Source organism: Rattus norvegicus, chromosome 8 (assembly GCF_021556685.1).
Source record: "Rattus norvegicus strain SHRSP/BbbUtx chromosome 8, alternate assembly SHRSP_T2T, whole genome shotgun sequence".
Lineage (NCBI taxonomy): Eukaryota > Metazoa > Chordata > Mammalia > Rodentia > Muridae > Rattus > Rattus norvegicus.
This window is the reverse complement of record NC_141541.1, coordinates 34,972,531-34,999,146: the sequence shown is the minus strand read 5'-3', so window position 1 is coordinate 34,999,146 and position 26,616 is coordinate 34,972,531. Positions and strand designations below refer to the sequence as shown.

At 42.7% G+C, this 26,616-nt stretch overlaps 1 long non-coding RNA gene across 1 annotated transcript; it reads left to right on the top strand.

The window, feature by feature from the left end:
- Window positions 1-435: 435 nt before the first annotated feature.
- LOC108351666 (uncharacterized) lies at window positions 436-20,177 on the top strand. Its single transcript, XR_015627100.1, has 4 exons — window positions 436-788; window positions 975-1,025; window positions 5,214-5,252; window positions 17,819-20,177. It is a non-coding gene; the product is annotated as an uncharacterized LOC108351666 (long non-coding RNA).
- The last annotated feature ends 6,439 nt before the right edge of the window (window positions 20,178-26,616 follow it).

The window sequence follows — 26,616 nt, the reverse complement described above, 5'->3', positions numbered from 1 at the left end:
GTAATATCTTCTCTCTTCTCTCTACCTGTTTGGGTGAAGGCTGAAGGAACAATATGTGGAAACGCATTTTATTAGCGGCCAATTGTTTTGCAAATGTGGAATCATTTCTATTTTCTTCTCAGCTGAGCCGCTTATCTCTTCTCCGCTCCTGTCCCTTTTCCCCCGTGGCCTCCATCAATCTAAAAGATTAATTTCTTCTCCAAAGAAGGTGAACTTTCAAGACATTTCTTTAAAACTTGCTAAGATCCTTGAACTGACAAGCCATATTTTGTGAAAATGCTGAGCTGTCACACCTGTGTCTCTATCTGGGTCTAATTCCTGGGAGAGGGCCTCAGAGCATCACAGAATAAAGTGACTTCTCCAGCTCTCGGGATACGTAGCAGTAGTGTGTTCATTTAAACGGAGAGGACCCCGGAAGTGGTTGAGATCAGCCGCAAAGCAATGTGGGACGAATGGCAGAAAGGCAAGCCACCATCTTTGCTGTTGTTATAGCTTCCTTAGCGAACAGGTCACTCAGATTGGCCCAGTGGCTCTCCTCCTTTCTCTCTTTACCCAGCATCCCATTCTCTCTCTCTCTCTCTCTCTCTCTCTCTCTCTCTCTCTCTCTCTCTCTCTCTCTCTCTCTCTCTCTCTCTCTCTCTCTCTCTCTCTCTCGTGCCCCAGTCTTGGGAGTAGCTTCCAAGCCGAAGCAGTCCCCCCCCCCCCCCCCCCCGTGAATCATCTTTCCTACTGTGCAGCGCTCATTACCTGTCACCCGCAAGCAGATGACTGAAGGAAATTCACCACAAGTGAGTCAGCAGTAGACCGCAGCTTTCAGGGACAGAAACAGGCTCAGCAAAAAATAAGCTAATGACAACTTGAACTTGGCCCTTGGCCCTTCCATTTTAGCTCTTGACTTTACATTTAGTTTCCAAATGATGGGCTGAAGTCCCTAGGTCCCGACTATGCTCTAAGTCCATTACCTTCTCTTCCAGAGTATTCTCCTAAAGACCCTGACCTGCTTTAGCGGATGGAATTTGGCTAAGGTGAGATGTTGCTCCTGCTGATCCCATGCTCTTGTCACTTTATGTAAGCTGATCTTTTTACATCTTTAAAAATTACATGTATGTATGTATGTATGTATGTATGTATGACAGTTGGCAGGGACTGTGGTTTACTGGAGGAGATCAGAGGATAACTTGTGAGACAGTTCTCTTCTCCTACCATGTTGGCCTTGAGGATTGAACTCAGGTCATCAGGCTTGGTGACAAGAACCTTTACCCCATTACCCACTGAATCATCTTGCCTGTCCCTGTGTGGGGGTGGAGGGTTGGGGAAAGTGGGGGGATGGGGGAGATTAATCTGAAAGACCAAGTAGAGCACTTTCTGCTAGCCTTGAAGGATCAAAGAACTGTGACCCCCCACACAGAGAGGGCCACAGGTGAGACCACTTTGGTGGAATTAGATTCTGTCTCCCGTCAAACCTCCAGATAAAGACCATTCCTGCCAACACCTTAACAGTCTCCTGTGACCCTGTGCAGACAGACGTTGTGGGTAAACCAAGCTTGTTCTTCACACACAGATGCTCCAAGATAATCCATACTTGCAGATACTAGGTTCTCAGCAAGGTATTATGCCCTGATAGAAAACTAAAACAGTTTAATGAACTTGCCCAAAATCCCATCCTTGGTAGAAGGAAAAGGCTCACAATCGAGCCCACTTATTATGCTTGGCATGAGTCTACCTTTTAACCATACTTCTAGTCTGACTCCTTTGAAAGCATTTTAAAAGATGGTTTTCTGTTCAATATTGTAATTATTTCTTCAATTTTCTATTCATTGAACAATTCAAATGATGCCACTGATACACGAGACCTTGAAGGAGGCCTACTGTAGTCCCTTCAGAGGGCTCAATATCTCTGATTTTCTTTTTGTTGTTGACAGCACTGCGGGTGGAAAGTGTCACACTTTCTGGCCACTTTAGACCCAGAAATACACCTGGTTAAATTAGTATTTTCATATTTCTGTGGGTCTGTCCAATGTCTAGCATTTCTACCTCAAAAACCTTAATGATGTAATTTTGTATGGTGGATAGGAAGGAATGATCTCCATCAGGAAGGTCAGGGCTTCAGGTGCCAAGAGGGACCTTTGAAGCATATGAGCAGAGAAGCAAAGGGGTCACGAACTAGAGGACACTGACGAACAGAGGACTATCTGAGCCTTGGCTTAGGATGTCAGATCTTGGTCTTGAAGACCGAATTTTATCATCCTCACCCTTGAGTCTAGTCAGACTTGTCTACATCACTCACAGGGCCTTAATAAGGAAGAATTTCAAGGCATTGACAGTGGACTGTTAAAGCAAACTCAGGAGCTTCCTGAGTGTCAAGTTGTGGGCAGCCACATAGGCCACACCTCCGTGGCATATGTTCACAGAGCCAGCCCCAAGCAAGTTCATAAACACTATGAAGAGTACTGGACCTTGTGAAGTTATTATTAGACATTTATTATTGTTACAATAGTATTTTTTCTTCCTGAGCTTCTGACCTACCTACTTACTAAAAAGACCTTTCAAGATGCTGCCTGGCTTCGTCATTATGTTTTCCATTCCTTCTGGGCTTATCTATACTAGGATGACTGCACTAAGAAGTAGCAAATAGTCTTTCCTTCTGGTTTGGTAGACCAGAGAATTTAATAGAAATTGTGGTCAATGCTTAAGTCAAAGTCACAAATGAAATATTAGCTCCTTCACATGTGCATCTGCTTCTGATGGGATCAACAGGCTAAGTGGTGACAAATTTGTATGTGTGTGTATGCTTGTCCTTTCTGTGACCTTACCTAGCCTTGCCTCTGTCCTATCTAGCACATGTCCTATCATGGTGGTTTGAATGAGAATGACTCATATATTTGAATACTTGGTCCCCAGTTGGTAGAACTGTTTGGAAAGGATTAGGAAGTATGGCCTTATTAGGGAAGGTGTGTCACTGGGAGTGGGCTTTGGGACTTCAAACATCCACACAGAATTCACAGTTTTCTGGTTTTGCCTTGTTCTAGTGGGTAAAGATGTGAGCTCAAGGCTGTTCTTTCACTCCGCCATCATGGCCCCCCAAACCCTCTGGAACCATAAGCAAAATTAAATGCTTTCTTTTGGAAGTTGCCTTGGTCACGGTGTTTATCACAGCATAGAGAAGTAACTAATCCACCTACAGTACAACATGGGCTCAGGGGCTTCTGCTTAGCTGGAAGAAACTTTTGTGGGGAGGCAGAGAAGAGACAGAGTCATGAATAGAATCAGATATTTCTGGATGGTGACTTGTTAGGGACTAATCATCTTGCCCTAACCTCACCTTTCAAATGTATCCTTTCTGTATGAAGAAAAAAATAGGCATTATCCCCAAAGGAAGTTATGTGCAAAAGTCTTGTGCCAGGTTGGTCCTTCGGTAAAAACTATATCTGTGTGAAAGGAAACACGGAAATTTAGAGAATATGATGGAAGGTGTTAGATCATAACCATCTGATCAGATTACTTTCGTCTCAGACACACTCAGTTACCCAGCAGCCAATCAGTGTGGACTCAGCTTTGCTACAACCAGAAGAGCAGGCTGCCTTTGATCTCTTTCTAATTCCTTAGTCTGTGTCAGCATGCCTCTAGCATCCCACCACTTCTCAGTACCACTGGGCATTTGTTTAATTTCGGGTCATCTGAAATGGTCATGTCACATGTGTGATGAAGTCTAGTAACAGATTTCGTTAGGATAACTTAACCCAATTTTCTCCTTTGTTCACAAAACAAGCAAGGTGGGGAGTAGTTTTCCGGATAATATATAGAGGTGGGACTCTGGTTTTCTCATTGGCCATCCACTGCTCTTTCTTACAAACTCAGCAGCTCCCTTCCCTCTGGATCATTTGTTATATTACTACCTGTGATCTCAGGATGCTCTCTCTGAATCATGATTTTTATTGCTGCCCATGACCTCAGGATGCTTTTACTTATTAATTTCTCTTGGTCCCTGGATATAAATCTCATCCTTCCCCAATTTTGCTAATGGACTTTAAACACCATTACTACTCCCAATCTTATGACTTGAGTTCATTTTCTCCTTTATTTTTTTCTTAAACTCAGTCTTATTTTTGGGGGGAGTAAATGGGCAGTTAGAATTCCGTGTACTAACCAGCTCAAATTCATTTATTTCTTCTCAATATTTCATTTTCATCGATAAGCAACACTTAATTGTCCCCAAATCCTTTCTTGAACAATCCCTAAATACTTAAGGATTAACATCTTTAAAAGAAAGTGAAAAGCCCTTTTCATCCACACTTCTTCTCACCTCTTCTGGCCACGCCTTCACGTTGGCATGTTGTTCTTGCTTGTGGAGCACCAGTGATGGGTTCTACCACAGACTCTCCCTTGCTGGCCATGCTGTTTACCTAGAAGGCATTCTCTTTTATAGTAGGATTTGAAAAGTATGACACTTAAATTTGTTGATGCGTTAGAGATAGCTATTTATATGACGTAATGGCATGGCTACAAGCTTCTAATCTATAACTTGCTCCATCTTGGTTCCTATTTCCTTCAGGTAGGAGTCATGTCTTTCATTGAGAAGGACAGTGAAAACATGACATCAGGAAACAACACTTGACTTATGTTCCACCCAAGGCCACCTTCATGGAGGGAATGTCTTTGCAAGATTTCTGATCCTGCTTTAGGAGTCCCCTGGAGACTTAACTCTGCAAAATTATCATTTCACTAGGTTTAATATCAACCCAAGTCTTATTCCCTAGCCTAGATGAGTAGCATCTCTCAGTCAAGTCTTATAACATTCGCACTCAAAGGAGTTCTGTATACCTACAAACAGAGGGGGAAAGAAACATCCAGATTTTCTTCCTAGATGATGCCTGAAGGAGTCAGACTCTAGGAAAAGAGAAACTTGAAGTTAATGAACAATGCCAATGAAACAAAGACCTTGGCAACTGCCAGAGATTCGTGTATGGGCCGGGATTTAAAAACTGTGCCAGTATCACTGGTAAATGGAATCAGCTGGAAGGTACCATTGCTGCGTGGCATATTGGGAAGCTGTTCAAAGGTGACTAATTAATATTAATCAAACCTCAGTGGGTAGTGTCTCCACTCTGTGTTGTCTGTAGCTTTTCTACTATTTTGCATAATTTAATGGATATATACATATTTTTTTCCTACCCTATTTCTCTTCTGTTATTCTTTCTGTGTTGGTGGAACAGGCTGAGCACGTTGGGTTAAAGCTGGACTGAAGAGAACACGTATGTATTCATAGCTTTACCCTGGCCCAAACAGACCACAGCTGACTCCATAGGCTCGCATATATTGAATATATATATATATATATATATATATATATATGCATGCTGCAGGCTTGTCTGCAAGCCTTTGATAACAAATAGAATAATACTGTTTATATGCACATGGGGAAAGACTTGACTATCAGAACTGAGCTCTTCACGGCATAATTACAACTTGCTGAGCACCGTGGCTCTGGTGAACAATGAAGATATAATCAGTGCACCTATTTGTCCTCCTGGATTCCAGCTGCTAAAGCAATTTCTTTTTCACAGAACCGACAATTTTTGCGGTTCTTGTGAAAAATCCACCGTTTCCCCTGAAATCCTGTGAAATGGAGCTTGCCAAGTGGCAGCGCCGGGAAGCAGCCCGGCTCTTGCATCACCTCCATGAAATTAGGCTGCTCATATTTCCAGCACTGCTATCCTGATTGCATGTTTGTTTAAAATGACAGTTGATGTTGTGTATCTCTTTCATTAGGGAGGCTCAACGATCTTGACAGTATTAACTAACTGTAGCACTCGCTGCATATAAACACTAATCCGTAGAGACAGCCCGGATAGTACTTGAAGCAAAAGAAGGCTCTTTGAAAGGAGGAACAGGAGAGGGATCTAGGCCATATGCAGAATCTGGCAGGTTTATTATCAGCCATTCACAAGTCAGCCATTTTCTAGAAGGTCTGAATACCATGATTCCCAGAGTCCATACATACTGCCCTCTGGGTGGGAGCTCTTAAGGTAGGCAAGATAACTGATGCTTGCTAGAGGAAAAAAGGAAGTGTGCAAGAGATGGAATGGGTTCTTTTGATCTCTCCTTCTTTGCATACCAGCTGCGTTAGGCTACTAGTGCCAAAGAATGAGTCCGATTAGGCAGGAGCTGTTCCTCTAGTTTCAAGGTATTTTAACCATGTCAGTATATGGACATCTATCCTAGATGGTTAGAGCATGCTTGGGTTCACTGTGTTTTCTCATCATACAGTCTTTTGCCCCTGGAGAATACCAGTCCTTTAATTCCCAGGAATGCTTGTGATAGTGAAAGACACAGACAACTACCACATCCCTTGTACAATCACACTTATCTGTGCTTGTTCTGTGGCCTTTTGTCTTGTCCCACTTATATGCTGATCCTCTGCCTGGCAGATCATGGGGTACTCTGCCTAAGCTCTGATTCTGCTCAGCCTTGCCCTTTTCTTATTCAGTTTTTTCCTATTCCATCTCACCCAGTCCACGCCTACCCTCTCCCATCCCCAGCCACCTGCCTTCCCATACATAACCTTTCCTGAGACGCTTACAAGTCTTTTTGGGTCTCAAAACGCTGACCCGAAATCACCTGTTTGCTGATGCCACCAGTCGGCCATGCGTCTGTGAAGCTCTGTGTCTGGTATAGGCTTGATCTCTGCTCCATTCTTATGCTGGGAATGGGAGCAAAAACAGAACATCTGTGTCTCTTGGGAAGGAATACATGCGGGAGCTGTGCTAGGTTTGTTAATAATGGGGATCGACCTTGGCCTTCCAAGATCACTGCTCTCAGCTCCTTTCCTTCCCTCATCCTCTAGTCCAGACAAGTCAATAATTGTGCCTTGCTCATGGAGAATGGGCAGGAGTCCGCTCTTGAAAATGTCATGTACCACATGGGGGCAGCAGAGAGTTGGAAAACGGGCCTCTAGACCACCATGCAGATTTAAGCGTCCTTTGAGTCCTAGACCGCATATTTACTGAGCTTCCAAAACACTAGTTTGAAGTTCTCATGGAACCAAGAAAGCTATATACCGTCAGTTCAGATACATGGTGCTGATTGCAGAATCCACAGAAGAGGCTGACAATGTGTTTTTGGTTTGCCCAGGGCAGTCCCAATTTACAGTCAAAATTCTGGGTCGATTATTACTAATAAAATCTCTCCCCTCTCTTTTTGATGAATTTGGGTTTGCATGGTTGATTATACTGGTTATACTACTCGTAGAATCCTTGATGTTATTAACTTGTAGAGTGGGCGGGGTCAAGGATGAGCAAATCCGAAGGGTAAGAATAATGATTTCTATGTTTAAGCAAAGATGAGTTTGGAAAATGAATGCATCAAGGAAACAGGTCAATTAAGAAGAATATGTAATCAAAGCAAAATGTAGGAGCTAGAGATGCAAAGAGAGAAGTGCGGTGTCCAGGAAAGTAAAACTTGGACCATTCCTCAGAGGTATCAGGAAGGAGAGGATGGGCCTTTGGAGGCGGGTGCCCTGAGAGAGAAAGGAGTTGTAATTTCCAGTTATGGTTTAGACAGCAGTTGTTTATGAACCAACATTTTCTTCCCCTTCCCTTCCCTTTAGTCTGTCTTATGGACTTTAGAGACAAGGAAGGATCAAACAGAACTCCTGCCAAGAGAGGGGGAAATATATTATTCTCCTTTTTCAAAGGGCTCTTGTGGGATTTGTTAATTTCTCAAACATAAGAGTTGAGTTGGTGTCAATCATACAGGGGAAGGCCACCATCTGCCAGAGGCCCTTTGTCCTTTTGGAAAATTACTGAACTGTGGTATATCAAAGCTATATGCAAACAAAAATCAATTGCTTGAGATTCCAACTCTGACCGCAAAGTCAATAAGAATGACAAGGATAAATTTGTTCTTCCTCTAAATGCTCTTGGAACGTAAATGGAGTGAAGCTACAGTATGAAGGATGCATTTGGGATGGGGTGGGGATGTAGGGTTATAAAGATGAGATGCAGGATATGGCTCAGTTGGTAATATGTTTGCCCTGAAAATATGGTGATCTGAGTTCAGATCCTGAGCATCTATGCAAAAGGCCTGTCATCTCTGGGCTGAAGAGGCAGGAGCAAGAGGGTCCCTAGGACTGGCTGGCCACTGGCCTTGATGTAAACATGCACATATAGGTAGGAATTCCACCTCCAGACTTGAGTGCATACATGAACATGCATATATCATATATATTACATATACATATATATGTACAGAGAGAGAGAGAGAGAGAGAGAGAGAGAGAGAGAGAGAGAGAGGAAGAGAGAGAGAGATGTTAACTGAAAGAACTGCAATACAAAAGAAATATGATAGTGGTTACCAGAAAAAGGCTACATCCCCAGATTTTATAAGCTCCCTACATTGACATGTGTATCAAGGGTAGACCAGGAGAAAGTGGCGACTGCCAATAGCCCTGATTCCTGCCAGAAGGTGGGAATGCGAGAGTGCAAGCCCTTTAGAGAACAGTGCAGAATCAGCATGTTCAAGCACAGTAACAATGAGGCTAATGATGATAAAAATAGTAATTATAGCTAATTCTTGTTGAGCTCTTAAGAGGTGCCAGGCATTTTCTGAAGAAGTGTACTATATTTATTAATTCATTAAATTTTTGTTCCTACAGTATAGAATAGGTATTGCTGTTCTTATTCTATAAATGGCTAATCCCTGGCTTAGTTGCTCAAGCTATATATCTTTAAAAGGCAGATTTTACATTTTGGACAATTGGTTGAAACAAAGTTCTTGGCCATATCCCAGCAGTCCTAGTATGCAATGAGACGGCCAGGAAAATCTGGAGGTCCTATTTAGACACTCACTGGCATAGCTAATTTGGTTGTCAACTTAACTGGGTCATGAATTAACAAAAAATGTAAACCAGTGGTTACTCTTGTAAGAGACTTCGTTTACACTTTATTCATGGGTGTAGGTAGGTGTTTTGTCTGTCTCTGCGTGTGTACCATGTACAGCAGTGATCTCGGAGGCCAGAAGAGGGTAGCAGGTCCCCTTAGACTGTGGTTGTTTGTGGTTGTGAGCAATGGGAATCAGTCCCAAGTCCTCAGGAACAGAAACTAGTGGCTCTAACTGTTGAGCATCATTCCAAATCCTGTAAAGCAAAGCCCCCTCCCCACACTTCTTGTTTGTTTTTGTCTTCCTTTTTTAAAAACTTTCATAAAAACATTTGATTATATTCTCTTCCCTCCTCTTACCACCCCCCATATCCTCCCTGCCCCTACTCACCCAACTTTATGTTCTTTCTCTCTAAATGCCTCCCTAAAACGTAGTAAAACAAATGACCAAAAATGCACACATAGACAATCAAGCAACAATAACAAAAGCAACCCAATATCACTATCAGATGAAAACTGGTTTTTCATCTTCAAGAAGTTACCGGTCTCAAACAGCTTCTTGGTCAGAGGGTGTGATTTTGTGCTCATTTCCTCTTCTCCATGCTGGAGGTTTTCTGGCTTGAATTTATGCAGGTCTTGTGTGTGCTGTCACATGTTCATATGTGTATCAGTCCTGTTGTATCATAAGATATTGTTGAAGTCATCCATCACCTCTGGATCATGTAATCTTTCCACTTTCTCTTCTACACAAATCCCTGAGTCTTGGAGAGAGGGGTTTGAAGAAGGCATCACAAATTAAGGCTAAGAGGGCCAAGGTTTGTCACTCTCCGCATGCTTTCCAGTTGTGTGTGTCTGTGCTAATTACCATCTACTGCAGAAAGAAGCCTTTCTTTTGAGGCTTGAGTAATATACTAACCTATAAGTAGAACAATATGTCATGTTATTATTATGTTTATTTAACAGAGTAAGTGTTGAAGGCTCTGTAGGACCTGTGGCCTGCTTAGTCTCAGATTCTTGGTCTCACGAATAACATCATGAATGGGTTCCATGTCATGGAGCAGGACTTATCTTCAAGCAAAAAGTGGTTGGTTATTCCCAAATATTTGTACCACTATCGCATTAATCTATTGGCCAGGCCAGGCCACTGTTGTAGGCTGGGTGAGAATGATGATTACCTTTCTCCTCTGGTGTTATGTAGACTACCATCCAGCATTATGAATGCTAGTCAGTGGGGCTGAGGTTTTAGTTGAGCACTAGACTTTATGAGGTATGGTTTGATGAGATTATTTGAAGTTCAACGATTTTCTTCAAATGCAAGTGGCACCCTACGATAGTAAGATAGATAAAAGGGCCTGGAAGAAGAATACTTTGCTTTTTGCCTGCTTGTCTTCATTCTTGATGCCACGTTTCTCTATCCTGCTGTGGATGCTTTCCTTCATTGTTATTAGAACCAGCTTCTTGTGGGTTTCAATATAGACTGTAGGACAGCAGCAACCCAAGAATTCTCTAGAATTCTCTAGAATGCCAGATTGGAACTGCCGAGACATCCAGCCTTTTGAACTAAGCAGCTACAGTATTCTTGGTCTCTCTAGTATGAAAGAACCATTGTTGGATTACCCAGACTGTAAGCCAGTCTAATATATGGTATACACACAGACATACAGATACATAGACATACACACACACACACACACACACACACACACACACACACACACACACACACTTTCTACCTTTAGAAAAGTTTAGTCAAAAAAGAAAACCAAATGTTCAAATGTGTTTGCAGGTATGAGTCTTCCAAGACATACTTATATTAATTGAATCCATTTCTCTATTATCCATTGTCTATGTTTCATGGTTGTCTTGTTATTGTTGTAGAGTTTTTTCTTTAATGAACTTACTTCTTTGTTATTTTAGCATCAGGGCTGGGAATGCAGGGGCTAGGTCCAACTGAAAGTAATATTTTATGAAACTAATTAAGTGGAGGAAGTTTGCCAAAAACAATCTGAATGATGGGCCCCATAAGGAGAAGAGTCTGTGCTGAGTTGAATGGAAAAAATGTATCTGTACTCTCTCAGCAAACCCATAGAGCAAGAGAAAGTACCAAGTTACAGGGAAGTTTGTGGGAGTCAAGCTGGTTACTCATTATGACCTCTCCTGTCTCTGTGTTTATCACACATAAAGTAATTCTCCTTAAGTATTTCTTCCCTCAATGAGTTTATGACTTTGTAAGATTGGATATACATAAAAACTCATATGCTAATATTTAACCCAAGGTTGATTATAGACACTACAAGGCCAAGAACTTCATTATTTCACAGCAAATGAAATCCAGCTAAACATGTCTGGAAGACACTTTATTGTTGGATAGAGTAAATAACTCAGAGATAGCATGTGACTCTGGATGATTAATTTTCTGGTTCAACATTACTTTCCAGTTCCATGATCTGCTTCTGTGACTGTCCTGTTTTTTTTCTCTGATGGTTGCAAGATGCCCATTGAAGTTCCAGGCTTCAGGGACAATGACTAAAACCAAAAAGGAAATACACACACACACACACACACACACACACACACACACACACACACACACACATATACACATATATATATATAGTAAAGTGAGACCTTCAAAGGAATTTCTCAACAGCTTGGTCACAAGCCAGATCTGCCTATTTATTTCAGGACAAAACCAATAATGTGCAAAAGCAGTTGTAGGTAGAAAGCCAGTCCCTTAGCACAGATCAAATCAGTGGTAACAATGGCGTCCATGTATTGATGCATTCACTGTGTTCACAGCAGAGGAAAAAAAAGCCAGCTCCTCTTAAAAATGTCTCAAATAAAGCAATAGAAGGCATGAGTTTCATTAGCTTTCATGTCTTGAGTAAATACCAAAATATTTTAATATGTTGCATGTCCAATTGAGGTGGGCACAGAAAATGCTTCTTTGTGTCCTGAGGCATGATGGTTGTCTGGTTGGCTTGAGGCAAAACACTTGGGTGACTATTTTAATTGGAAACCAAAGGACTCACTGTTTTCACACAACATCATCGTTCCTGGAAAGGACAACAGACAAATGATGGTTATTCAGACTTGGAGATTTGGCAGACATTTTCTCAGAGTGAATAGGGCGGGTGAATCATTGTTGCCAATGAGACAATTTGAGCTTTCAAATGGGAGGTGGAATTCTAAAACCACTGTGTCAGCTTGACTCTTTTTAAATATGTAAAGATCTTTTCTGATGAAACTCGGTGATGTTAACACGGTACCTTTCCTTAAATTATGCCCATAATGTATCTGTGTGTGGATGTGTGCACTTGTGTTTGAGTGCCACTGGGGGCCAGAGACACAAATCTGCCAGTGGATGTGAGCCACCTCCCATGGATATTAGAACAAGGCTCACAGTCTATGCAAGAACATGTGCTCTTAACCAGTAAAAACCATCTCTCAAGACCCACAAGGACCTCCGTGTGTGCGTGCATGTGTATGATACAGTGAGATCAGTCAGAGGGGGAAGCTCTGAATAATTCAACCAACCAGTAGTTTCAGAATGACCAAGATGTGCTATTAAAAGTCACTCAGGAATAAATGATCCATTCAGGAGCACAATCAATCATTAGAAGGGAGCAAAATCATATATGGAAAGTATATTGACTTAGTTTAAGAATCTACTTCGTAACTAAGTTAAATGGCCACTTGTCAAGTTTTAAAATATCAAAGAAGAATATCCACAATTATCTGAACAGAAAACACCCCCCTCTCTCTCTTTTTAATTATATACCTGCATAATTAAAGGCGATATTTTCTTCATATACTTCAACCAAAACAAAACCACAACAGATTAAGTGGGGAGGCAGCAATGGGAACCCAGCTGTCTTCCATTAAGCCAAGCATTAAAGAGATTTACAGAAGTGCAGACTGATGTTGCTTGTCTCACCAAATTGTGTTGGAACATGTAGTTGTTTTGCATCAAAAATATGTTATTTGTGCTAGCATGTGCCACTTTATTATTGTTTTCATAAAAGGAATTAAAATATTTGTATAGTTTTTTTAAACCAAGTATTTTCAGCTTTTATATGGTAGATATTAACAAGTGTAACACAGATAACCCTAGTTATCTTGAAGTCTTCAAGCATCCTGACTGTAAAGGACCCCTGAGAGTTTCTGGCTTAAAGAAACAAGGTGGACTCCTGGTCTGGGAAGAACCCAGTCCATCTTGAAGTATACAGTTAGCCTGTCGTGACCCAGGTTCTGTAGGATTGAAAGGCTGAAGATCAGGTAGCCACCGCATTTATTGCTGGGACCTTTAGGTGAAGAGTAAAAGTGAGACTATCAAGTCCTTATCAAGGAGAGAAGACATCAGCTCAAGGGAGGAAACAGGTCATAGATCACAGCCCCTCCCCCAACCCGTTCTTTCTTTATCTTACCTTTGAAGCAAGAAACTCTGTGCTACAAGGATGAGAAGCAACACTGATAGGTAAGTGTTCAGTTGTCCCTTGATACCCATTAGGGACTTGTGACCACTATGGGTACAATCATCTGGACATGTTCAAATTCTTTAGAAAAAATAGGGTAGCATTTGTACGTTACCCATGGACATGTCTCCTGTATGCTGTAGACCTCCTCTAGACGACTTATAATGCTCAGAACCACATAAATGCCATGCAAACACTTACACCATTTAGTTTTGGGAATGGTGACTAGGAAAACTGCACACAGACAGCATGATTTTCAAAGATGTTTTCCCACACATAGTTGGTTGAATGCACAGACACGCAATCTTCCACTCTGCTGGGTCACTGCACGAGTAGAGGAAGCTGGGGTAAAGGTCACCGAATAATTCACTTTCACCCTGTACTTTTAACACTTAATAATTTTCTTCAGATATATGCATACGCACTTGAATAAGTAAATAAGAATTTGGAAATATATACATATATTTTTCTTTAAGCTACTTTTCTGTTGGGCTTTGTGATGACTATTCTTGGTTGTCAACTTAATTATACATGGAATGAACTACATTCCAAAAATGGAGGGCACAACTGTGGAAATTTTCTGCTTGGTTTGAAGTGTGTGAGTCTACTGCTAGTTGAGACCTTTGAGGGAGGAAGACACACCTTTGATCCTGATCTTTATCTGTCCCAAACTTTCTTCTGAAAGCCTATGTAAGGACACGAAAGAAAGAAAGCTCTAGTTCTTTGCCTGCTTGCTAGCACATCCATTCCTTCACTGACACCGGAACCTATTTCCCCTGCATACAGAAGACTAGCTGAGAGACCCAGCCTTTGGAATTGAATAACTACTATATTCTTTTACTTTTCATTCACAGCTAGACATTGTTGGATTAGCTGGACCACAAGCCACCCCAATGAATTCCCTTCATATGTTTTCATATTACTTCCGTATATATACGGAAGTAATATGAACTTGTATATATATATATATATATATACACATATGTATATACGGAAGTAATATGAACTTGTATATATATACACATATGTATATACGGAAGTAATATGAACTTGTATATATATATACATATGTATATAAGGAAGTAATATGAACTTGTATATATATACATATGTATATACGGAAGTAATATGAACTTGTATATATATATACATATGTATATAAGGAAGTAATAAGAACTTGTATATATATACAAGTTCTGTGACTGTAGAAAAGATGGACTAATACAGACTTGAGACACATATTCTTTATCCAAAGGCTTTCATAAACTGTGCTTCATTTTACTATTTAAGATTCTGTTATTGTGAGCAACTCGATGCTGATGCTGGGAACATGGGTCCTCTGCAAGATCAGTGTGTGCTCTTTGCTGTCATCTCTTAAGCCTCAAGTGTCTTATATCAATAAATAAGCAACATAATAATTAAAAATACATGAGATCTCGAGACTCTTTCCTTTATTGTTACCTCTAAACCACTATCATTTCCTTGATCTACCATTAAGTCCCACAAAATGGTTTTATTTTTCATGTCTGGGCTGGAGTTAAGCCTGAATAATACTGAAACCTATGCTGTCTTCTTGGCTTTGAAAGCCCAGCAGTAGTGCATGCTTCGTATACAGCAGGGACTTACCAAATGTTTGGACCATAAATCTATACTTCCCAGGAGAGTTGGGGCTTGAGGTTTTTTGTGGTGCTAGCTATGTACTGGCACACACCTAGTGTGACAGAGCCCAGCCTGACATGCCAGGAGGTTCCATGGAGGCTGGAGGCTCAGTCAGGGTCCTGCAGCCACCTGAAAACATTTTGTCCCCTTCCCCCTTCTCTTTGGCTCTTTGAAATCCTGTACTTTTTCTCTTACTCCTTTGCCCTCACTTCCAGCTGAGCTTTCCTTCAGCTTCCTTGGCTCACTACTGGCTTCAGTCTAGTGTCTCCGCTTGCATTCTAGCTCACTGTCTGTAGATAGCTACCACATATGTTGTTGTCTACTTGAGATGTCCTATTCTGGTTTCCTATCTGGAGAGTATATATTTGTCCTTCAAGATCCAGTGTTTCCCTGCTGCTAAATATGAAGTCTGATGTTACTGGAAAGCCCGGACCTCAGTGCAAAATGGCATCAATGAGGCTTCCTCTTCTCAACTGGTGGGATCCCAGACCCCACATCCTATACCTGAGGAAAGTCACGTAACCTTGGTTAAGATAGCAGGTCCAGCTTCCTTTCTCCTCATGAGAACCTGCTCAGCTGACACCTGAGATTCCTGGAACGCCTACCCATGTTAATGAGGCATCTCAGTACCTTAGCTTTCAGTCAATGTCCTTTGCCCACCCTGGTTATTCCTACCCCCTTAATCCAAAACTATATAACTCTCGAGTCATGCCAAGTAAAGTTGATCTGACTCCCTGAAGTTGGTCTTGGTGTGTCATTGTTACTGCTTGTACTCACGGCCGTCTGAAACCCTGTTTGTAGATTCTGCTCCCTTTGCCAAAGACCCTAGAGGGAAGGGAGCTCTACAACCCAATTCCAATATTTAATATTCCATGAGATTTCCTCAAGTTCTCCAGGAAAAAAACCAACCATGTCTCTCCTACATCCTTTTGTTTCTTGTAGAATGATGTCTATATGCAGGTGGGGGCTGGCACAAGTTAGGTCAAGGCCATGATTGGACAGTAAAAATTAAGGTGGGAACAAAGATTTGTAAGGCAGAAGAGAAGGAGAAGGAACGAGAATAAAGGTGGAGACAGAGAAGGATGACCCAGATCCAGGTGGTCTTGAATTGCCAAGGTAGTTGGGATGAATTTCTATAGACAAATTTATCTTATCTAAGTGGGTTTATATCCTTATCAATTGGCTATAAGTTTATTATGTGGATGTATTATGGATTGAGAATTTAACATATAAATCTGATTGTTGGTTTACAGCTTGTTGAGTCTTGATTTTAACGGATTGTTGGGAGTTTATACCATAACTATTAGGGGGCAGATGTTGGGAATGTAAACAGAGCAGTGGCAGAGACCTATGAGAGGGTAGCCACAGCTGGGACCAGGGGTAGATGCTGGGAATGTAAGCAGAGTCCACAGTAAGGGAGCCATGAGATAGGTGGTCTTTGTATGAAACTGTCGTGGCGGTGACCTGGCTGGGTCAGAGAATACTTGGGGGTAGCGTGGACCCACTGAGATAAATTAGCACTAGTTCCAACGGTCCGCTGGAGCACGAACTAGTGAGAGAGCAACCACAAGGGTACTCTCTGGAACTGGTTCTGCCATTTTTTATTTTTACTGCAACAATTTCTTTTTTGTAGCCTTTCTTCCATTGGATCAAGCTTTGGAGTCTTCATGGCTCAGAGGGGATCATCAAGGGGTCGTGGCCTTGCCTTCTTCTTTTCTTCCTTCCCAGGCAGCCTAGACATGAGGGAGTCTAGCATTGCTTGTGTTTCACAAATACCCAGATGTCAGTGCAGGAAGGAGAGCAGCTCCTCATGGCTAATTTCCTGTATGCTTCTTACCAAGCCTTCACTATCTACTTCAGCGGCTACATATAGTATGCTGTTCTCTTATGTCCACTCTGCAGTTCCCTCAGCAAGAAGCTTGGGCCTTCCATCTGGTGTTTACAGACTTCACTTCTCACCCAGGCCCAGCTGTCAAACAATATCACTTAGAATGTGTTGCATTGTTATTTAGCGTGTTTCCATGTGGCAGCATTCCGTGCATCCTAAACAGTTAAGTCTATGAGCATGCTAGATGCAGGACCTTTTCAGAGACTGAATAGTGATCTCATTAATGAGAATATATTGAGTTCCTGAAAACATACCTGGCAGTGGCATCATGCGTGGGGAAGAAGAAATCAGTTATTAGTTTTAAATTACCATTGCGTGTCTCCAATACCTTTCTGGACTCGGGAAGCTTTTTATATAAGTTAGAGTTGCTTAGTGACCATGTGTTGAGAAAAAGCAGAGTCCAGGAAACACTGACTATAACCACTGTCAGACTTTAGAATGTGATGTGGCTGGTGTCAGCATGTTGGGGAGCAGGGATCACAGTGGGTCTGGAAAAATGGGTTATGAGTTTATATTAGGGAATAGCACACTCAGACACTTGAGGGAACAGTAAATCCTGGGCTTATGGTTGGCAGCCAAGCTCACAACAGAGAATGCATGCCTGTGGAGAACAGGGCCCTACAGTGCAATAGTGCCAGAGCCTTGAGAAGTAGGGCAGTAGGTCCAGACCTCATAGGACAGCTATAGACAAACTCAGGGAACCTTCTCAATTTGGCTATTGTAAGTTTAAGGCACACTGACTGGCACTTCCATGAGGCCATGACTCATAGCAACTAAACTAACAATGCTGTAGTCACGTGTGGAAATTTGCTCATTAAGTTTCTCTTCTAAGTTATTTTTCCGTCAAGGATACTAATTAGTAATGAAGATATGTCAGATTTACTAATTTCTTCTAATATCTTTTTTTCTTTTATGAGAAGGATGTCTGGTTCCACACAGAAAGGGGTGGAGACGAAGCACCAGATCTACTTGAAGACTCTGGACACCATCTTTTGAGGCAAGCCCCACCTCTCCTCAGGGGCCTGGCGATGTGTTTTCAGTGTTCCTGTTGCAATGAGATATCTCGTTGCTAATTTTCTCAAATTGAAAGGGCCCTGCCTTGAATTGTTGGGGAATTAAGATTCTGGACCTGGTAGCTGCTCAAAACTGCATCTTAGAAGCCTAGATGACCAATCCCTCTGAGGAGAAAGGCTTTTACCTAACTATCTTTGTGTTCTTCTCAATGGGTTTTAAATTTTAATTGATGGAAAGATATATTGGTCCAGAAATGATCTGCACACATCCAAGACAATTGGAGCAAACCTTTGGATCTATAAAACCAATGAAGCAAGAAACCAACTGACCAACCAAAGAACCAAAGAATCAATAACCAAACAACCAAACAACTAAACAACCAACCAACCAATCAACCACAAACAGCACTGCTGCATCTCAGCAGCAGATGGTATCTTGTTGAAAATCCTTATGTGAATTCAGAACATGTTCTGAAAGGAAACATTGACCTCCGGCTGTATCATGGCATATGCAATCAAACCAACACTTAGGTCACCTTTTGCATGAAAACTCACATTAGATTTAGGTCATTTATGTTTATGCAAGTACCATCTTGGGAGAGGGAGTTACTCTGTACCTTTCCATAATTGAGAAAAGTCCCTGGGGTAGGACCTTGGCAAATGATGACCAGAGGCAGCTGAAGCAATTTTATGGCTGCTTCCCTGTGTACACATGCTTACAGTCTCCTTTCAAAAGCTCCCACTTTAGAATTTCCAGAGGAAAGCGTGCAGTGTATGATCACAGAAATTATTCTGCTTAGGAGGCTATAAGAGCTATGAAAGGAATGAAGCCTACAGGCAGAGTAGTGCCTGGACATCCAAAGATGGCTGTCTGGGGTGGCTGAGATTGGCACACCCATTACTGAATGCAAGCTCCATAGACTTCCCGTGATTATGTCAATCAGAAATGTTTCCATGAAGGCGTTTGCAATGGAGAGTAGGTATGAGGGCACGTTTCTCCTTTAGCTAAAGCTTGCAATGAGAACAAGGCATAGAATTAATGCCTGGGAACAAAGCCCCAGATGATGAGCTCAAATGGGCCTTCCTGGGCTGTAAGAAGACCTTTATCCACTGCTGATGTCCACCAAAAGGAAGTGCATGCAGCCATGTCTTCAGAGCTCCTGCTTTGCAGGGCTGGCAGCTGCCTTCTTATCCTGGGCTGAGGCTGTTTCTGGCCATACAAAAGATGGCTGTGGAATGTGAGCTGGCCTGGGGTTGCTGGGCCTCAGGCATTACTGTAGATTCTCTGGGGGCTTAGCTCTTGGCATAACAATCCTATCCACTCTGCTACACATTTCTCTTGCTGTCGGGACTATCATATACATAAACCCACAAAGAACTGTCTGCGCCAACTACTCTGTTTCCCAGAGAAGCTGATCCCCAAAGAGCAGGCCGGGAAGAGCTAATGAACCAGCTCTGAAGGGAGAATCACGAAGAAGACTTCTCCTAAAGGTCAAGGTGGCTCAGAGCTCTGTGACCTAATAAAGTCATGGGGTTCGTGAGCAGGAGAGTCTTTAGCTGGGAACCAGACTGAGAAAGTGGGAAAGAAGGAAGAGAGGTACAGAACAGGCTTTTTACCCTGTGTGCCTCATAAAATGAATGATCAAAAGTAAATTACAGACTTGCAAATGGGTGGTTAACGACTGAGACAATATGAGTGCAGAGAGAAGCTCATCAAAACACACTGGGCAAGAGCAGGAGGGAAGGGCTGAATACAAATGATGCTCTATAAAGCCACAGCATCAAAGCAAACGGCCCCCAGTGGAGGGTCCAGGTCATTCCCCACACCTGTCGGGTAGAGAGAACGTGCTGCAAGAGCCCTCTTTCAAAGGAGGAGCAGATGAAGCCCCTGTGTGGAAAGGGGAAGAAAGACTGACGGGAAAGAGGAGTGACAGTGTCAGAAGAACACAGCCTCAGCTGCTGATGAGAGCCGCCCTCTTCTTAGACAGTGGGGTGGGACGGCAGGCAGCAGACTTCAGGCTTTCAGCTGGGGCCAGCATAGAACTATTCTTAGCCGAGGCTGGGGGAGGGTAGGAGAGGCTACGAAGGATGCTTATGTCTAATCTATGCAATAATTCACAGCCTCTGGGCTCACGAGCACATGTAACTAGGGTACGATGGCCCAGTGTAGCACAGGCTGGGAATCCCAGCACTCTGGAAATGGAGGCAAGAATATTCAAAGTGAGATCCTGTTTCAATAAAAACCAAAACAAAGGTGGTAGATGAAGTTGGCATTGGGGAGTCTGCACATTTACTTAGGGTCCATTAATTCTTCGGCCGGTGCTCATACCCTGGGAATTTAAACAAAAGGAAAGGGAAAGCAGAGAAAATTAGTAAGGAATAATGACAGGGAACTCAATTGGGGGGTGATTCATGGTAGGAGGGGACTATTGAGATAGAATCACATGATCAAAGTGAACCAGGTATCATCTGTATTCCCAAGTGGAAGCCACCTGGTAGTGTTTCCATGAATTTTGGAAAGAAAGAGTCTGAGTTGGCTGCTCCAAGAAAGACAGAGGTTACAATGAGCCACAAATTCATATAGGTTCATTATCCACCAGTTATTCACAGCCAAATTGGACAGCTGAAATGTGCCAGGTTATGCCCAGGGATAGAGTGTTCACATGAGGTTATAACTGGCTCCTGGATTTATGACGTTTGCAGTCCAGTATAGAAGTTGGATGTATATATGTATATATATATATATATATATATATATATGTATATATATATACACACATATGTGTATGCACCAACATACTTGTATTATAATAGATGTGTAAGTTATGTCTGACATAAGCAACTAAAGGGAGGAAGGGTTATTCTAGATCATGGTTTCAGGTATGGTCCATCATTTGGAAAATCATGGTGGCAGCTGGCCACATTGCATCTGTAGTCAGAAAGCAGAGAGCTGCCAGGCCTTCCTAGCTTTCTCTTTTCATATTTGTTCAGGAACCAGCTTATGGAATGGTGCTGCACACATTTTGGGTGGGTCTTCCCATCTCAATCAATTCAGTCTAGAAGCTCCCTCACAAGCTTTGCCTTTAAGTGATGCTAAGATCCATGACGCTGATAATCACATTAGCTCTAACAACAGAAGACTTTCAAAGGCAAGCCTTTCCCCTGTGTACTGTGAGCTCTATCAGAGGACTCCGCCTAAGATCTGGGTGTTAGGATGCCATGTAGAGAATATAGGTTGTCCAAACCCACAGGAGCTGGAAAAGGACGTGTTGCATGTAGAAAATGGCAAGCAGCAAGCAGCTTGAGAGTCAGGGAGATCTGGTGAACTGAGGAGAAGATAGATTGTGGAGGTTCGTCATGTCATGCTAAAGAGTTTGGACCATATTCTATATGGCAGCTTCCTGGGTTCCTCAGTAGGGAAGGGCATGATGGATCTGTATTTGGAAAGCCCTCCTTATCAGGGTATGTAGAAGATGCCCATACGGAGAGATGCCTGGGGACATCTGTACTATGGCCATTGGGGACATCTGCTGCACCAGGTGATTACCTGTGCCTGGGCAGTCACAAAGCACAGCAGGCTGGAGCACGGGAGAAGCAAAATTGGCAGAGGTTAGCAAAGGGTAGCAGCTTCTCTGTCCTACACAGGGTGAGAGCCACCTGCTCTATGCAAATTCAAGACAGCCAAGCCAAGCCGCACAGTAGGCTGCTTTGCTACCTGCCCAAAGCAAAGGATACAAAAGTGCAGAGCTGAGAGGGCCTCAAGCAAACTCAGAGCACCGGCATTGGCATGTGTCCAGAGAGGGCTCTAAGCAACAAGGGTATCACTGAGCTTTCCAATAGGTTTGAGTTTCTGATAAATTAACAAAGACAACCAAGATGGTCTCTTTGCTCCCCTTATCACTTAAGCACGGCATTTGCCCTGATTTAATTTTCATGTGTTGACATTTGCAAAGGATGTTGGGAGTGGACTCTTCTTGATCTCCCTCACCCTGCTATTTAATTGAATCGCATTGATCCTGTAGGTCATAGCTTTGTGTCACTCCTTCAGAAGACCCATCCTCAGCTCAGCTGACTGGCTCCCAACTCTCCTGCATCTTCAGGAGGAGAGGGCATTCATTTCAAAGTGGCTCTGTGACATGTATAGGCTAAAAGCAAGCGCTTGATTTTTTTTTGAAGTCATAGGCATTTGTTACTGACTCATAAGGGTCTTTTATCCCTAAGGAATACCTACCTAATGGAAGAGGGAGGGGTGAAGATAGATTCTGTTTGATATTTGTTCGGTTTTTAAAACCAGAATGTTAATATTCCACCTTACAATTCTAAAAGTTCCAGAGAGCACGCAAAGCTCTAGGCTTCATTATGACATCATCAAATGCTTCTTTGCTGTTAATTTTCCTGCTTCTTCTTCCCCTTGGGTCCCTTACAAACCTTTCGCACCAATGTCACATGCTGCCTTCTATTGCCTCCATGTAGTCTCCTTCCTAGTTTCATCACCTATACACCCCCCACCCCTACTTATGTATACACTTGGAAGAATTTCCTTCTTTATCTCCCAAACCTGATGCCATTATTATGTGAGTCTCCATGAGACAGTTACTCTCTACCCTTATTTCATTTTCAAGGTACTGGCTGGACCGTGTCCTCACCCCAACCTGTTGAAGCACCCTTTCCAGTAGACAGCTCCATTCCCTACTCTTCCTCACAAGCATCTACCTATAAAAATATACCTCCTGATGAATAGAAATAAGTGGCTGGGAGGGGGAACTTGGGAAACCACTAGAAAGTCCCAGACATCAGGGATGTGCGAGGCTTCCAGGACCCAATGGGGTGGCATTAGCCAAAATACCCTACATCAGGGAGATAGAACCTGAAGAGACCACCTCCAGTAGATAGACATGACCCCCAGTGGAGGGATGGGACCATCTACCCATCTAAAGCTTGGTATGGCTATCCCCTGAGAGGCTCTGCCAGCATCTGACTAAGATAGATGCAGATACAGCTAACCATTGGACTGATTCCCAGGAACCCCAATGGAATAGTTAGGGAAGGCTGAAAGAGCTGAAAGGGATTGCAACCCCATAGGAAGAACAACAGTATCAATTAACCCCCAGATCCTTCAGAGCTCCCAGGGACTAAACAGTCAACCAAGAGTATACATGGATTGATCCATGGCTCCTTGGTCCTATGGAGGCTTGATGCAGAGAAGGGCAATGCTAGAGGGATGAGATGTGAGTAGGTGAGTGGGTGGGTGGGTGGGTGAGTGGAGGAGCACCCCTTAGAGGCAAGGGGGAGAGAGATGAGGTTGGGCTTCATGGAAGGGAGATTGGGAAGGGGAATAACATTTTAAATGTGAATAAGTAAAATGATTACTGAGAGAAATGGAGAAGGGAAAGGAGAGGGGGGAGGGGAGGGGAGAGGGGAGAGGGAGAGATAGATTTGAGGCTGGCAAATAAATAAACAAATAAATAAACAAATAAGCAAACAAATATACCTCTTGGTCTTCTTTGCAACCACAGGAAGCCAGGTAATAGGTAACACTATTATTAGTAATAGCTATTGGATGAAGTTTTTAAAGATTTTTAAAGTAAAACATTTAGGGGCCAGATTCAGTAGACACATGTATTTTTGTGCTGCCTTGACCCTGGAACTGCAGTATGGTGACTGGAGCTAGAGAAGCAGAATTTCAACTAGGATCCAAAGACCAACCAAGTCCAAAGAGCTTTGCTCTGACATCTCAGGGCCAGTCAATCTGGGTGCACTGGCTGGTTTTGTGTGTCAACTTGACACAAGCTGGAATTATCACAGAGAAAGGAGACTCAGTTGAGGAAATGCCTCTATGAGATCCAGCTGTAAGGCATTTTCTCAACTAGTGATCAAGGGGGGAGGACCCAGCCCATTGTGGGTGGTGCCATCCTAGGCTGATGGTCCTGGTTTTATAAGAAAGCAAACTGAGCAAGGCAGGGGACACAAGCCAGTAAGTAACATCCCTCCATGGCCTCTGCATCAGCTCCTGTTTCCTGACCTGTTTGAGTTCCAGTCCTGACTTCCTTTGGTGATGAACAGCAATGTGGAAGTGTAAGCCGAATAAGCCTTTTCCTCCCCAACTTGCTTCTTGGTCATGATGTTTTGCACAGAAATAGAAGCCTTGACTAAGACACTGGGCTAGCAGCTACCCTACTTCCCCTTCTGAATTTCTCAGTGGGTGAAGAAAGTGAATAGTTTCATTTAGGTTATTACCTCGTGGGGCTCTCTGGTATGTGCAAGAAAATTCAGGTGTGAACAAGCAGGATGAACACCCATCATGTTTTGCAGGTACCATAGTGAATGAATGAATAGGTATTGATTGTGAGTAAAGCGTGTGGCCTTTCCTTGGGCACCAGAAGACAACTCTGCCCTCAAGATATAAATCCCGACACCTAAGTAGTGTTTGGTCTTCCTTAGCTCTCTAAACCTTTCACAGACCAAGCTCTTGTCCCCCCTTCACACCTTCTCCTCCTCTTCCTTGACAGAGGCTTTGGCCGCTCTGGTGAGACATGTGTAGCTCCTCTTCCGAGGGCAGAGTCTTCTCTATATTCTTTCTGTGATGTCTTCCCTCCATCTGGATCTCTCCCAGCCATTTGTAGAGCTTCTCCTGGCTTAAGAAAAAAATGGCCTCCTGAAAACTAAGCTATTTCTATTCCACAGTACTTTTTTTTTTTTAATTTCAACATCCTTTGTATTCCTCATATCCCTATTGTGGTGTGTGACTGGCCTTTGTTTTTTATGTTTTACCAGTGAACCCTGCGCTTTGCTTCTCTATCTGAGCATAGTAGACAGTGATGGTCAGCCCATGTGTCTATTCTCATAGCATCTACATAGCTTGCAAATGACACAAAGCATTCTGGGTAAGAACAGTTCATCTGCATTACTTACAGATTTGAATTTGAAAACCCACCTCCTCATTAATATTTATTCGAGTCTCCCAAATTGGTTCAGGTGGACAGTACCTTTTCGATGATGTATAGATGTGGGCAGAGCTGCATAAGAAAAAATGTAGGTACCCAATGACTCTAACTCTAGCTTCGGTAGGGAGGGTGGAACGCTGCTGCCTTCTTGTTCTTTTTCTCCTCCATAAGAAGCGTGAATTTAGTTTTGTGGGTTTCGTGTTCCCATGTTTTGTCTTGGAGGGGGTGTTGCTGTTTAAGAAAGCACAGAGCTAAATACTCTCCTATGCGCAAGGAGGCAGGGACTAGCTTTGAATATGTTAGAGGAGCTTCATGCAGGTAAATGGCACTGTGTTACTGGGCATGCCTCAAATGTTAAGGAATCAAATTGTGTTAAGTGAAGTGTGTTTAAACACAAGTGCATATCAAACAGTGTGCAGAAACCTTACACGGACCCTGCTTTCTACTTCCTGCTAGGAGTGGTCACTTTAGAGAACATGGCTCTTGCAAGCAAGGAGAACCTGTAATTGTGGATGAGCAGTACATGGTGTGGGGTATAGGGCCCATAGAGGAGGGTGTACAGATCCTTCTCATTCCAGCTAATTCAGAGCTAGCCTGAGATGATGCCTCTCAAGCTGGCAGTTAGTGGGTTGTTTACCAAGTGTGGAAGTCTCTTTAATCCTCTTGGCACCGCCTTGCAGTCCTGCGGCTTGGTGCCCTACCATTCACAAGGTGCCCCGAGGTGGTGATGTTTTTGGAAAAGGAATTAAGAGCCAGCACCCCTCCATGCCTGCCTGTGTCAGACGATTACAGAGAAGAAGAATGACAAGAGAAAATGAAAAGGAAATGGGCTGACAGCCTGCAGAGTGGTTTTTCAACTTCAACACAAAACATTCGGTAGTAATTATAGAATAACCTTCATTTAAATGCAAATAAGCCTGTAATTAAGATAAGGGACCTACCATTTGCCAGCATTTTTTTGTTGTTTCTTTTTATTTTTTAAATTTTGGGGGTGACAATTATGGTTTCTCAGACATTCCTCTGTTTTATTGATGAGTAGTCATTATGTTTATGGATTGTGTTGTGACTGCAATATTTGGATAACTGCAGAATAGAAATTAGTGTCACTTACTTTCAGCTGCCCCCAGCAAAAGGAAAAAAAAGATGTGTGCTGTGCATAATGTTGACATAAGCAAAACTTCCTAAGTGGTATGGCCCTGGACAACATCAGATAATGTGTTGTCCCAGATCACCAGGAGCCTGAGACAAACGCACCAGGATCACAGAGACAGCTTTCCTGATGGCTTCCAGTAGAGCATGCTGAGCCCTCCTTACAAAGCATTGACCATCTCACCAGCTGCTGCTCCTTGTTCCAAAATGGGCACAATCAAGGGCAGGTTTTAGATGTCTTCTCAGTAGGAATGTCGGAGCAGGAATGTGCTGACCAGGCTGCTTGTCAATATGTCCTTGTAGCACAGAACAAATTCTCCTGACCTTGTCTGCCAGATTAATACGATCACTTCCATTACTACCTGCTATTGACTTAGGTTGACTCACTCTTGGGATTATAGAAAGGCAGAACCCCTAGTCAGACTAAACAGAATATATTCATTCACTTATCCCTCCTTCCTGACACCATGTGTATGTGTAAACACATTTGTTTCTTGATAGATAGGTGAGTGGACATAGACAGGTATCTAGATAGATAGACAGAATACCAGAGCTGGTTCCTTCAGACTTTCCCAGAAGTTTGGTAATACAACGGTGAACAAACAGGCACAG